This window comes from Pelobates fuscus, chromosome 10 (assembly GCF_036172605.1).
Source record: "Pelobates fuscus isolate aPelFus1 chromosome 10, aPelFus1.pri, whole genome shotgun sequence".
Classification (NCBI taxonomy): domain Eukaryota; kingdom Metazoa; phylum Chordata; class Amphibia; order Anura; family Pelobatidae; genus Pelobates; species Pelobates fuscus.
In genome coordinates, this window is record NC_086326.1 from 61,567,061 (window position 1) to 61,582,739 (window position 15,679).

Sequence of the window (15,679 nt, forward strand, 5' to 3'; positions counted from 1 at the left end):
TCCCTTAAAGGGAGAGTAACCTATGACTCTGGACTATCTGAACCGCTGGTTGCCCTACCTGAGAAATTTTCTGGGATCCGGTCTAAGTTTGACACCTTCAAGGTTGACTGCGAGATCCTGTTCTCCTTGAGACCACTTACCTATGCCACAGATGCCATTAAAGTGAGGACAGCAATTACCTTATTGTCGGGGCACCTTAAGATTTGGGCCCACCAATTGTTACTCACCAAAAGCCCAGTCCTGGATTCCTGGGAGTCCTTTATTCGGTCCTTGGGGCTACAATGCAACAAGACACAAAAATCCTATGTACAGAGAACACCTACTGTTGCTTCCCATATATTGCAACCCGGACTGGAAATGGTTTACACTACTCCTTACACTCGGACTGATGTTACTACTAACCCTATCACTCCCAAGTCTCCTGAAATGCCTGAAACATCTGACAGCGAGGCGGAAGAACCCATGGAGATTGGACTGGTTAGGTGTCGTCAGTCATCTCAAGAAAGGGCAAGAAGGGTGGCGCATGGACTGTGTTTTTACTGTGGGGAGAGAGGGCATTTAATCTCTTTTTGTCCCATTCGTCCTTCTAGGCCTCGGGTTCTCCGTCTGGGTACTACTCCGGCATATCCTATGAGACCTGTCTGCCAACATGCTGCCTGTCCGTGCTTGACCACTTTGAACAATCCTCCGTCTTCTACAGTTGTTGCTCCTGAGGATGTGCTGGAATCAGTTACGAAAGAACCTGAGATCGCTATTTCCACTAAGGAGTCTGCTTCTAGGAAGGCAAGCACCACAACCACTGCAAGTCCTATCAAGGAAGTCCCTCCTGCTGGCTGTACCTATGCCTCTAATGGGACTCTAGTCCGGAAGGAGGACTTGCAAGTTTTTGAAAAAGCCCTAAGAGCTATGACCTCCACTCCTACAGGTACTACTAAAACCAAGAAAACTAAAAAGTAACCTCCTGGGTCGTACTTGCCTTCCTCTTCTCGCCTACGGCGTCTTTGAGGGGGGGGTAATGTCAGGATCAGCATTTGGTTTTACACAATATTGTGTATTTGGGTCTGGCTGGGATCGAACCTGAGTTGCCTGCATCCCAGTCAGGATCCTTACATTGGGCTCCACGCATCTTGGACTGTTTCTACATGTTCGTGATATCCTGTAGTCTGAGCCTGTTTGCCTGGGATTTGCACACCTGTTCCTGGTTCCATGATTATTGTCTGTCTTCCTATTTAAACCCCGCAAGTCTGGTCCTCGTTGTCAGATCGTGTTTCCTGTTCCGCTTGGTTTCACTGCTGTTTATCTGACTCCTGGTTTTGATCTCCTGCTCGTCTACTGTTTTCGCCTGATTGCTGCCCGTCCTGACTTCTGCTTCTGTTACCGACTATTCTTCTGGATTTCCCTTGTCTGTACTGCGTTCCAGGAAGCACTGGTTATTTCAGCCCCAGTGCACTGTGTCACACCCTTGGGGATTTCTGTCCTGAGTCCCCTCGGTCTGTGCCGAATTGCAAAGGGTGCCTTAACTCTGCCTGCCGGACTCCCACTCCAGGTAAGATCCCTGACAGTTTCAGGGTTCTGGCTATTCTACTGCAAGTGTGATACTTAAGTTGTGACGGACTATGTTTTTTATTTACTTTGGATACAGTTTCTCGGTCCATAGAGAATTGCTGCCTGCTGCTAGGCTAGCTGTATTACATCATTATTATGGCTGAAATATCTTCACCAGCACACCATGTGACATTCCCATTAAGCGTTTAGCATCGGGGTGTGATATGCTGTATATCATGATATTCTTAGACATAAAATTCAGCATTTACTTCACCATACACTTGGAAGTGAATTAGAGCGATGACGAGAACTCAGTAGGGATTTTCCAGGCTGTCAGATTTTGATCAGCTTCATGATTTTTTTTTTTTTTTTTAAGGCTTTTCACACACAGAAACTTCTGTATATCAATTCCCACACTGCTTGCAGGTTATGTTTCTTAGAATGCTGTTTAGAATTTGTATTTCATATGAGATAATAAGCCCACATTTCACAATCAATTAATTACCAGATTCATTCTTTCATTTTTTTAATTTTATTTTAGATTTTAGACAATTTTATTGTGGCTCTGTCTCTTATACATTACGTAACTGAAGTGAATACAACCTACATGGATGTTTTACAAGGAATCTAGTGATCATACATTAACACTTCTTGCATAGGTTGCAATTCTGACACTATGTCTGATGTTTAGCAAAAAGTGAGCCAATCAAATATTGTGCTTTCAAAGTTGAGTCTAATATTGTTAATGAATATATATATATATATATATGTATATATATATATTATTTATTTATTTATTTGCATGTGTTGCAGAGCTATACAGTAATTGTTGGTGGTATATAATAATAACAAAGCATAGAAGAATAATGTATTGTGTATAAATTATTTTAGTGCGTTAAAGATTAGTGATACATTATACTCATAGCTTGGTCAAAATTTAATATTCTACTTGTTTATAGTCCTAGCATTTCTAGCAATTCTCTTACCACTATAAAAGCATACCATTTAATATCTAAAAAGGTTTAAACCCAACTAATTAAAAAAAAAGTGATGCATCACTGATCTAGTGACACTCTAAGCTCCAAAACCACAGCATCCTAATGGTGAATAGATGATTTCCATGTTCTCTAGCAGTGTAAACATTACCATATCAGAGTAATAGCAGCATTTACATGTTGCCTAGAACACTGTTTTAAAAGATCTTAAAAAGGGATCTGTTACTTTTTTTTTTTACGTTGGAATGTCCAACCCCTCCCCCCTGCCCATTTTTTTCTAATTAATTTATATATTTTTTAAACAATGCTTATTTCCAAAGTTATACATAAGGCAGGTTTGCAAAAGGTGGGGCTTTAGTCAAGCTCCACATCATTTGTCAACTTTGCCATAGTGTGTTGAGTGTTTACTTACCTCCTACTGTTTCAATTCACATCCTCGCAGGGCCTGGTTTTGTGGGATCACGATAACAATGGGCATGCACATTGCTGTACTCATTATATCCTATGATGGGGGCATGGTTTAGTGCACCCCAAGTGACTAATGACATAAAAAGGGTAATTCAGTGAGAAATTTGAAAAATTCCATTAATATAGATCCATCAGGACCAGCAGATGGAAGTTAAATGTACTAAGAAGAGCTCAATAATACCAATGTATTTTAGTTCCAACCTCTATGCTGTAGGAAGGAAGGATATTTTATATGGATATATAAAGATTGATATCAAGGTCCAGGGGCCCCTTTACTTTATCATAGAATGAATCGTGATATATTTCCCCGATAGTCATGCGGATTGTGAAACTTCTGACCTCTTAATCATAATAAAAGCTTGTCCTCCCTTTCACTTTTCTAGTTGCCTAAATTAACATAAATATATATATATATATATATATATATCTATATGTATCTCCATTAATGTATATGTCTATATAAATATATGCCCCCCATATATGACATGTAACTCCCCTGTACTTTACAGTGACAAAAGACACAAATAATTTTTTTTATATTTTAAATAAATTCTCATAATGCAAGGCCCAAACAGGAAATATTGTTACTTTTTTGTTGATTAGAAATGTTTTCCAGTGCTCTTGTGGTGATTATAATTACAAAGGTTACTCGGATATTAGATCCCTATTCACTTTTAAGTACTCTTATGAAGGATAATGATAACAATTCTACTTATGTTCTTGCTATTAGGATTTTCTATAGCTCTTGAACTTTCAAACAATATACAGATTGGCCAATTTAGTGTTTAAGGATCATCATGTTCATTTTTTAGTTCCAAAAGTCTATAATGTGGATAAATACAAGCCTTTCTATGTATATATCCATCTGGACAAGTTTTTAATTATTTAATGGATAGAATTATAAACGTATCACCAGCTTTTCTGATTTTCATAATTAAATACTTAAGAACAGTATTTCTGGCAAGGAAATCATTAATTTTATATTCTCTAATAATAATTACATCAACATAGTTTGGAGTGCAACAAATCCAATAACAAGTTTTATCAATTTAGTATACCGTAAATCATGGGGGGAATGTTGGATAAGCTACTGTGGGAGTCTGTTTTCTGCCTGGGCAAATTTGTATTAGCTTTGCTAATTTTATTTAAAAAAAATATCTTGCTATCATGATGTTGTTACCTAGCTTGCTCAACAGTAAAGTTTGAATTTCTATAGTCGCTGTCCTGTCGTCTCATGTTGTTAGAAATATTACTATAAGCCAAGTCACTTTTATGTTAGTTATGCCTTTCTGATACTCCTTTTGTGTGTGTATATATATATATATATATATTTATAAATGATCACAATTAATACAATTTGGAATTTAGTCTGCAAGGTATGGTTACACCTACACTCTCCAGAACCCCTTAATGACATTATTTCCTATAACATAAACGATACCTTTATAAGACATATACCCACTTATGTACACTGTATGTGAAAATGTGCATGTACACCCCTAACAATTATTGAGTCTAAACTTGTAGGAGTGTCCCCATACTTTTAGCCATATAGTGTACTTTTAGTTTGTATATTTTACATTGTTTGTCTCAGCCGGGGTTCAACAAATACAAAGTGCCAGCTTGGAATTTTGTTGTGGTGCCTGGGTGTTGTGAACATGTTTTATCCGAAGCGGGCGGCCAGCCGGGACAGAGTGGAGGAGGCCGACTGCATAAATTGTAGACAGGTGGAGAGGAAGCTGTAATCTCCCTGCTCAGCTCCCTTGAATGCTGCTTAATGATGCTGAGGCCACAATATAACGTTACTCTGGCCCCGGCATCACAAAGCCGCGAGGGAGCAGAGTAGAGAGATCACAGCTCCCGTGCAGCCGGCCTCCTGTCTCCACTCTCCCCCAACTAGCCACCTTCTGGACCCCAGGGAAAGTCTATCTACTCCAGCTCTACCAAAGGTAGGGAGGCTGGGTGGACCTATATTGCATTACAAATATAATCATTTGTGAGTATATGACTGCCACTAGAGGTATCGCTGGTAAACGCATTTTCTCTCTGAAATGCAGTGCTTACATTGAAAAGCCTGCAGGGACAGTCTATAGACACTAGACTCACTACATTAATCTGTAGTGGTCCTGGTGATTATATTGTCCATTTAAAAATACTATTCTCATTAAAAGTAAAGCTTTGTAAGCTTAAAATAATCCTGGCTTTTAACTTTTTTTTTAGCTGGCTCCTAGATTCAAAGAAAATTTGTCAAGCCCTGTTCTCAGCCTCACCCATTGCTAATAGGTGCATCCAATCCAGCCAAGAAATATCTCTAGACAAACACTGGCAGTACAATAAGTTGTGAAGTAAAGATATTTTAGATGTTGAACTATGATAGGATGGCATTATTTTAGGATACCACCTGTGCCATATGTCTATTTTCCACACATGTATGCCCTTCTATAGCCATCCTGGTGAAGTATGCTATTATTGTGAAGTAAAAGTATCTAGGACCATCGGAAGCCCAGCCATGAAGTGATAGGCTACACATATTCAAAGGGTGGTCTAGCATGTACAAATCAATCTATAGAGTTTGAAACTGCCCCCTGGAAACTACATCCACATAAGAGCTGTGCATCAGGAGCTTTATGAAATTGCCAAACAGCTGTACATCAGCCTCACCTGCACAATGGCAAGTGTCAGCTGGAGTGGTATTACGTGCACTTTCGCTGAGCAATAGAAGCATGTTCTCTGCAGAATAATAAAAACAGAAATAAGTTGGTGAGAGCACACTAAAAAACATGCATATTACCACTCATGTATAAATAAACGAATCCTGCAGATAAAACAAAACAGGAAAAACAACATGGGGTAATAACGTTTGAAAAGTGTGAAAGCTATAATGAAATTAGTCTCACTCACATGGTGCTGAGCCACTTGACATAAGCTGGCTTAGACTAAGTGTATTTGGATCAATACAGGTGGTCTCAAGGTGCCAGACTGTCTTTTCTGTGTTGTCCTTATGGTGTTTAAACATATAGTCCAGGATGCAGGATATCAGCAAAAAGTACATTTATTGGACAAACTATTATATAAAGACATCTTTAAAACCAAATGAAAGAGTCCACTATACACATAAATAGGTACTTGACGCGTTTTGGCATTAGCCTTTTTAAAAAGTGATGGATTGTTGAAAAAGGCTTATGCCGAAACAAGTCAAGTATAAATTATATATATTGTTTTTTTTGCTGCTCCTTTTTTCCTCTCTATTTACTTTTTGTCACTTGTATATGGCACCTATACATTTATATTAGGTATATATTTTGCAGTTCACTGGCACATTTTTGAGCCCTTTTATTTAGTCTAAATTGTTTGTCCCAAAATTGATGGATGAAATTCATCGCCACTTTGCCAAATTTCAGTCCATCCAAGAAAATTGTTTTTTTAGACATACTAATTTGGCTGTACTGAATTGTTTCACTATGGTCAAGTCTAGTGTTGAAGAAGTCAAATGTACTGTACAGAGCGCTGACCTTAACCCTTTTGAACACATGCTCAGTGAATTGGAAAGTTGAGTTCAAGCCAGACGTTCTCATCCAACATTAGTGCCTGACTTAAAAAATGCTCCATTGGCTGAATTTGCACACCTTCCACAATATGTGAAATAGAAACAATCCAAAATCTTGTGGGAAGACTTTCCAGAGTGGTAGCTTCTTGAACTGCAAAGAAAGGAGGGTCCAACAAGCTCATTAAGGTCTGATGATCAGGTGCCACCATTCTTTAGCCATACAGTGCATGTGTTTACATATAAAACAGAATCTCTTAAATGTCCACTTTTGTATGCTGTTCTTTGAAGAAAAACTGATCAAGCTATCAGTATGACTATCATATGCATCTTGAAACAGATGGTTACTAATCAGCAGGACATTACAAAAAAAATTGGAGAATGGTTTTCAATTGTGGATTTGCCTAAATCATTAAATACGTTTCATTATAAACTCTGTAGGAGTATAATCATTTGAGGTTGAGAACAAAAGCCACTGGGTAGAAGTACATAAATTGGAATATCTCAATGGAACAGCCAGGTAATAAAAAAATAAAGAGGACACAGTGAGATTGCTGCCATAATGAGAAATGTTTAGAAGTAATTTTAACATTTTTATTCTATTTTATTCTATTTTCTAAAGTTTTATTTATTCGTGCAAATGTCCATTTTTGTTGCATGTATTCTTGTTTTGTTTTCTTTTTAGTGAAGTGAATGCACTTTGTCACAGAGGAAGGTACCAGATTAAAAAAAATAAAAGAAAAAATGTAACCATGTAACATTTTAAATGCATGTGCATTATTTTTATGAATACACATTCAAATATTTCTTTAACCTCTTAAGGACAATGGTTCTTTTGAGATGCAACGTGTTTGTGACCAAGGTCTTTTTGTCACTTTTGTCATTATACCATAATTTCACCCTTTCTGCTTACATGCATCCATACATATCATATATATTATATTTATATATATATATATATTTATATATATTTATATATATATATATATATATCAGTGTTTGTAATTTGCTTTACATGCAGGCAAGTATCACACAGGAGTAACAGGAAACATTATTAAAAAGATCTCATCCATCTTTCCCGACCTAGTGGAAAAAGAAAACTTGTCTTGAGAAAAGTTCCATAGAGGACTGAAATGTCCATTTTCTGGTGTATAATTGCACAATAAAACTTCAAGATTTATTTACAAAGTCCTGATAGTGCACCTTGCTTGATATAAATAAATATATATATATATATATATATATATATATATATTTTTTTTTATATGTTCAATAAATTATATATATATATATATATATATATATATTATATTGAACATATGAAATATATATATTTCAAATGATTAAATCTTAATTAAAAAGAGGGAAGGGCTCATGCCATTGTACAGAGCACTGGTGATACAACACTTGGGAGTATTGTGTGCAGTACTATAGACCATGTTTCCAGAAGGATATTAATATTTTGGCCTGCGTTTCAATTCATGAAAATTAATTAAGTTAATTCACAGATCAAGTGCAAAGAGATCAACAGAGGGAGGAAAATGAGTAAATAATAAAAAACTTTATATACTACTTATTGTTTTTTTTTAAAAATATCATATTTACAGTTTTTGTTTTTTACTGCTCCTCCTCCTTTTCCTTCTATAGGTTACTTTTTCTCAATTGATCTGTTTTTTTTTTTGGTTTTTTTTACTGTCCCTTCCCCCCTTCTTTTTTTCCACTGGTTCAAGAAAGATGGATGAGATCTTTTTAATAATGTTTCCTGTTACACCTGTTTGATACTTGCCTGCATGTAAAGCAAATTACAAACACTGATGTAGGAACTTTCTGTTTGAATTATTTACACAGACTGATTTCTAAACTTCATTGTACTTTAAAGAAGTCTGTTAATCATCCAGATACACCAACAACATGGAGCTCCTATAAAAGAAGGACATTAGTATAGAAAATTGGGTCCAAAGTACTCATTAAGTCATAGATTAAAAGTCACCCCAGCTTTCAACCTCGATGTTAAGCTTTTAGTCTTCAGAGTCTGATGCTCGTGAGGTCCTCATAATGCAGGTATTACTTCACTAGATGGAGGATTCCTTGTATAGTTCAAGGGCTAGGATGGGGTCAGTGGTGACAATTGGCTAACTGTTACAGGGCTGGTAGCTTATACATCTCTCAGTATTACAAATAGAGGATGAGGAAGAGCAGATGATCTGATCAACTGCTGACCCAGCATAAAGGGAGAGGGCATTGAGGCAGTGATCAATGAGAACCTGACCACCAGCCAAGCATATTGATGGATGGGGTCCAAATATAAAAAAAATAATCAAATTAAAGTTCGGTGATTAACCCACTGGGGAGATTTGCCTGGTGCATCATAAAGCCTGCCCGGGCCTGTAGATAACTTGAGTGTTATGGACAAGTTAATGTGGGTGGCTCAGGCTGCTGCTACTACTCATTCTATTTCTTCAAGAGCCCCGGTTCAAACCTTTGAGAACAGTTAATATATTTAACCTATGAAAACCAAAATATTCTCAGAAATCAACCATTGTTACATTAAATCAGTTAGAGACTTATCAAATATCTCTTGAAAAAAGAAGAAGATGCGTTAATGAATACATGACTGTCATTGAAGTGGCCTTATTTATATCAAAAGGTTAATTGAAAGTACTAGAATCATTGCAAATCAATGTGTAACAATAGCATGCTTTTCAATTTTTGGATTTAACATAATGCAATGTTTTAACTCTTAGATCAATGACCCTGTCTGCACCTTGTCAGAAAGTGCTCTAAAAACCTGTACTGAATTCCAATAAATAAGACAAGAAAGGCAAGAATTGTAACAGAGAGATGAAGTGTAGAAATTATATATTAAATCCATTTGTCTAATAAACTTAAAATAGAAAAAAAATTGTAACAGATATTCATCTAGTAAATTGTTTTAACAATGGCATTGTAACATGCAGGCTGAGGAGCTAGAAATATAGGTGAGTTATAACCCTTCCAAAGTCACTATTTTGACTTAACATTTTAATCTTGTTGTCAACAATCTACTATTTAACATTTAAAGAGTAAATCATCTAAAAAAGCAAGCATTATGGCTTATAGATAATGAAAACAAAAAAAGAAAGGGCCGGAGGCGTGGCTAGCTGTGCAACGGATCAGACGTGTCTAAGAGGAGCTCCAGCTCTATAGCTATCTAATTAACCATAAAGCAATGCAATTGATGAGAATTACCAGCTAGAATAGCATTCTAGACTCCCCTAAAGTGCCATGCCAACACAAGAAAATTGCCCAAGTGGAGAATTCCCTACTATCAGGCATCTGCAGGTTCTTCGATAGGCCGCAGTAGCAGGCCCAGTCCAAGATGGTGCACGGGAGACCACAAGGCTCCAGCGAGTCTGAGGACTCTCAGGGGAACAGAGCTCTACTGCCTTGAGGGCTCTAAGTGGAATATATCGGAGAACAGACTCAGATAATGACACTTCTCCATCAACAAATGAGATATTAAGAAGCTCCTACTAGTTCTCGGTGTAGTCTGGAGAGCAGATTTGGCAGGAGTGCAAGCAGAGATAGGCAGCTTAACCTGACGAGTTCGGGGGAGTGGAATCCCATGAAGAAGAACGGAAGGGCAGTTAACAGAGATCTGTTCCCAGATGCCAACAATCTCCCTGCAGGTCCAACTACTTAAAAATAATTACTCCCACTACTGGATAGAATATCCAGACGCTTAGAGTATGAACTGGAATAAAATTAAGAATGAAAAACTCATAATAATGTTAAATACTTAATAAGAGAAACGATGACAGTCATTGTTAATACCCATTCCTAATAGTCAGAATCCAATGGATAACAGTCTTGCCTAATGGCACACCTCCAAATACCCTAGTCAAAAAAATACATATTTATCTCTATAATGCTACAGACTGCAGACTTTAATTATATCTCATGAGGTCAATGTCTGAAAGCTTAGAGATTAAATCATCATGTCCCTGAAATAGAAATACATATGTATGTTAATCTACCTCAGGAACTGGTCAAGAACCAAATGCTAGCTGTATACCTGAAGGACTGTCGGTACCTTAATAAGAGGATCTCAAAAACAGAGAGAAACTACTAACTAATAAAGTTAGAGGATGAGAAAGGGTGTGTGGGTGTGCATTTGAGACCGCAAGTAAGTTTGTTGGTGTTAAACCAGGATACATGACTTTAGCCACGTCATGGGCCTCCTTACTTTGAGATGCTCAGAGAGTGGGAAAGCTTAATGAGGTGAGGGGATCACGAGCGACCGAAAGGGAAGTGTGGATGAATACACTTGATGAATGTCTGCTTGCTGTGATACCCATAGCAAAGGGATCTAATGGTAGGCAACTCTACATCTTCCATGGCATGAGTGAGTACACTGTGCAGCCACACTTGAGGAAAAAAGTATCTGAATAGATCAGAGCAAGAGTGTAGCATGGCTTACGACAATATGATTTATTGGTCACTCTTCAGAACCTGTTCTTATTTTTATTTTTTCTTTACAATGTTTACTGTACTACATTGTGATTTGACTTATGCATATCCACATCAAAAATAAAGAATTATAAAAAAAGCAAAGGGCCAACTCAAAATACTTATTTTTTATGGGTATCAATGATTCATATAAACATTAAGTTACTGTTTCTGAATAAGACTCTTAGCATTTTTCGAGATTCAGATTCACTATCTGTAACACAAAATTTAACCAAGACAATACTGAGATAATGCTGCACTGTTAAAATATGTAAATTATGATGTGTGACTGTGTGTGTGTGTGTTTGTATGTATATATATATATGTGCTTTCATCCTAGCCTTAAACATCAACACTACACACACACACCTCAAAATTAAACACTACATACTAACAAAACCGTGCATTCAACCTTTAACCCCTTAAGGACCAAACTTCTGGAATAAAAGGGAATCATGACATGCCACACATGTCATGTGTCCTTAAGGGGTTAATGTAGTGTATTAACACACCCCTGCATTTAAATGCCAACACTATAAACAAAAACCTTGCTGCATTCAAATGGCAACAGTACATACAAACACACACGTATTCAAACACCAACACTACACACATATACATCCCTTCATCCACATACTCCATACAAAAACATGCTTAGATTGAAACGTACAGACATTGCTCCTAAATATAAACCTGCAAGAATTGGCAAATGGTAGATCTACAGCTGGTAAAGCATTGTTAGAGTTGAGGATCTACTTTTTGGAGACAGATCCAAGTTGTTCATGGCTCTAGGCAGGTGTCAGATTGGAGCCCCCTCTTAAAGCCCTGGGCTTTGTTTCTGTGATTGGTTTGTGTGAGAGTGTATGTAGTGGCTGAGTGTTGTATGTGGATGAGGGTGAGAGTTGTATGGAGGGAGGCTGAGTGTGCCTGTTTGAGCTGGTGGAGTGTTGTATGCATGGTGACTATATTGTGTGTATAATGTAGTCTAAGTTTGGATGGGTAGTGTTGTGTGTGTGTGTGTATGTTTGTGTCCTCCCCGTTCTCCTGCTTACTTTCCTTGGTGGTCCAGTGGATCCCTGGTGGTCCAATGGTGGAGCTCCATTGTGTGTAGCAATATTGGATAATGAACACGTTAAGAGGAGCCTGGGGGACAATGATCAGGGTCCTGATCATTGGTGGGACAGTGAGTCATTATTTTTATGCACATCTGATAGTTACCACTCTGTAAAAGAAGTGTGAGAGACATGGTCATGGTCCTATCAGTCTTACTCATCTACAAGCATAGTGTTGAGAGATGGAGAGGTAGTAAAACAAGGCAGGAAAGAGATGAGATGTTTTAATTTAGCAGGGGAAACAATGACACTGATGCCACGCTCTTCTTGCAATATGACTGAATCATTAACATTTCTAGTTGTATGAAGTCTGTGTAAGCGGTTTTAATGACCATGTTATACACATGGCAGACTATTGCCATAAAAAAATATCAGAATTATATATGGAGGGAAGTGATACTATAAATATAGCAGCAGAAAATCCAGGAGCAAAACCAATATAAATTAAATGAATAAGATCAATCAGTGTAATCAATGCAACTGTAATGTTAAATCAATCCGTAGATACAATGTTGCTAAAATGTTAAGTTGTTACTTGTTACTATTTTGGTAAAAATGAGATGTCAGTACTGGTGTGGAAAACTCAGGCCTCTAGGTGTGTACAGATATCTGTATGGCATAGATATCTTCAACCTAGGGAACGAAAAAATCCCAAGGTCAGGATATCTTTTTACCAAATGTTATACTTCCACATGGTTTTATTAGATGAAAGATGCAATGATCTTATTGATAAAAGTATTGATAGGGGCGTGTCTGACTTCCGGTGAGAGCGGTCGCATGGCTTAGGAGCTCCGCCAACATCCCGACCTAAAAGCAACTTTATTCACAGCATTTGTCGATAAAACTTGATAAAACTCACCTGCCCTGCCGTAGTGAATGCACAGGCACACCATGCCCTCAACTAAACAACTAAAACTCTCTGAAACGGCCAGAACGAAAAGATCTGAACGACGCAAAGAAACCCAAGATGGCGACGATGCGCTTAACCTGTCGGATGGCCAGTCTGACTACGAAACGCACACTACCAAGTACTCAGAGGGCCCGGTTACGGAGCGCGGCCTCCACAAAATGCTGCAGGAACTCCGGGCGACAATAACAGCCGACTTTCATCGCATAACTGGTGAACTGCACAAAGAAATCTCCAACTTAGGTGAAAGAACGAATAACCTGGAAAACAAAACGGATGAATTATGTGCGGCCCACAATGACATAGCGGACAAACTCCAGGTACTTTCGGAAGAAAACGCAATGCTGAAAACCAAAATGGCGGACATAGAAGACAGGTCTAGAAGACAAAATGTACGTTTTAGAGGCATACCGGATGATGTTTCCAGCGATGCTATGCCTGCTTACATTCTTTCCCTGTGCAAGTCTCTAGTCCCGAGCCTGCCCGATTCAGCATGGGCCTACGACCGAATGCATAGACTACCGCGCCCGGCTCGCTTGTCAACCGAAGTCCCAAAGGATGTTATTGTCAGGTTCCACTATTATGCGCATAAAGAAACGCTACTACTGGCGGCGAGAAAACTCTCCACTTTGCCAGAACCTCACCAACACATCGCTCTGTACGCAGATCTATCGGCGGCCACGATGGCGAAGAGGAAGGAGTTCATCACGATCACTAAGACTTTACGAAACAACAACGTAATCTACAAATGGGGTTATCCCACAAAACTGGTTATATGGCGACAAGGTCGGAACTATGTGGCGAATGATCCGAAGGAAGGTATGAAGCTGATTACATCCTGGGGTCTATGGACTGGATCGCCCAAAGGACCAGAACCCGCTGAGACTGCGCCACCTAAAAGGTTCCAGGCAGAGTGGCAAATGGCTAAATCTCCAGCCAAAGCCCCTTGAACGCTTTAACATATCTACCTACTTGCAGGTTATGTTATTCTGAGGTTTGCCTTAGCGTTGTTATTTTGCCGATATGTGCACTATATATATATGTCTTTGCCCTAACTGATCACTATGTTTGAAAGTAGGCCCACTTTCAGGTACGCCTCATGGGCAGTGCCCACGCCACGTGGTGCCCACTCAGCGTTATTTAACTCACGCTTCCAATCTTTCCTTTATTACCGCTAAGCTGGCCTGCATTTTAGTTACTTAGTGCGCAACCTCACTATCCCCGGGTGCACGTTGTCATACATTTCCAACTCGTATAATTTCTGTAAAATGTATCTCAATGCTATTTTGAGGATTTAACGAACCTCTGACAACTCGCCCACTAAACCCATACCACTTGGTTTACGCAAGGCGGTACCCCAACATACCCCATGCGCTCCCAGTTATGTTCATACCCAAATGTTGTTTAAACCCCAATCAAGTGCTCTCTGAGAGCGGGTGTTGTGTAATGTGTATTGTGTATTATATAAGCTAGGGTTCTTCAGAACTCACATATGTGGTTATTGTTAGTATTATACCAATTTAAGGATACAATCCATAGGTCGGGAGGAGCCTCAAAGCCCCTCGTCGTGTCACTCCTGGGTACTACAGTTTTACCCTGAGAATGACTATGTTTGTTAACCTTACCAAGGGTTATGTATGTAAATACTTTCGTTACTGGTATATTTTCTCTTCTGTGTTTCCCCTCCCCCATCCCCCTTTTGTTCCCCACCTAGATGGTTCCCAGGAAAACCCATTGCAGGAAAGACGTACTACCTGCCGTCCCCCAGTGACCACTCGTTCTGTCTGCATGGCTTCAAAGTTTCAGAAAGACCCAAAACTCTCATGGCTCCAGGTACTCAGAGCTCGCACTACACCTTCCACCAGGATAGTTCGCTCCATAGCCTTATTGATCCTAACTCATTATGGCCCATAAATCAATGACAATCCTCTCCATAAATGCCAAAGGCCTCAATAGCCCTTATAAGAGAAAACAATTATTACAGGAAATGCATAACTCAAAGGCGGCTATTGTATGTGTACAGGAGACTCACTTTTCGAGCAAAAACCCTCCCCAACTTCGTTCCCCGAAGTACCATACAGCTTATTTTGCTCACTCGCGAACAAAATCTAAAGGAGTTGCAATATTATTCCACACGGACTGGGTGTTCACATTACGCAAACAATATACTGACAAAGAAGGCAGGTTACTTATATTGGTAGGAGAATTAAATGGAATACTGGTGACAGTAACATCCCTTTACGCCCCCAATGAGGCCCAAATTGAGTTTCTAGGCAAGGCATTCAAAAAAATTTCATCCATCAAACAAGGTCACTTAATCGTGTGCGGCGACTGTAACTGCGCCCTAGATCCCTCCCTGGACATCAAACGCACACACAACAAGTCTCCCATCAAATCCTCCGCACACAACAGCAAACTACTCTCTCAACTCATTCATACACACGACCTCTACGATACATGGAGAAATTTATATCCCAAAGCTCAGGATTACACATACTTTTCACCCGTCCACTTGACGTATACGCGCATTGATATGTGTTTTATTGACAAATCTACACTTCCCCACCTGTTAGATCACACCATCGGTCTTAGAACGTGGTCCGACCATGCTCCAATACTG

General features: G+C 38.8%; 1 protein-coding gene across 1 annotated transcript in view; it reads left to right on the top strand.

Annotated features, from left to right (window-relative positions):
- Positions 1-15,679, top strand: part of PCDH15 (protocadherin related 15) — a 1,410,242-nt gene that overhangs the window by 157,226 nt on the left and 1,237,337 nt on the right. The gene's annotated exons all lie outside the window — the stretch shown is intronic.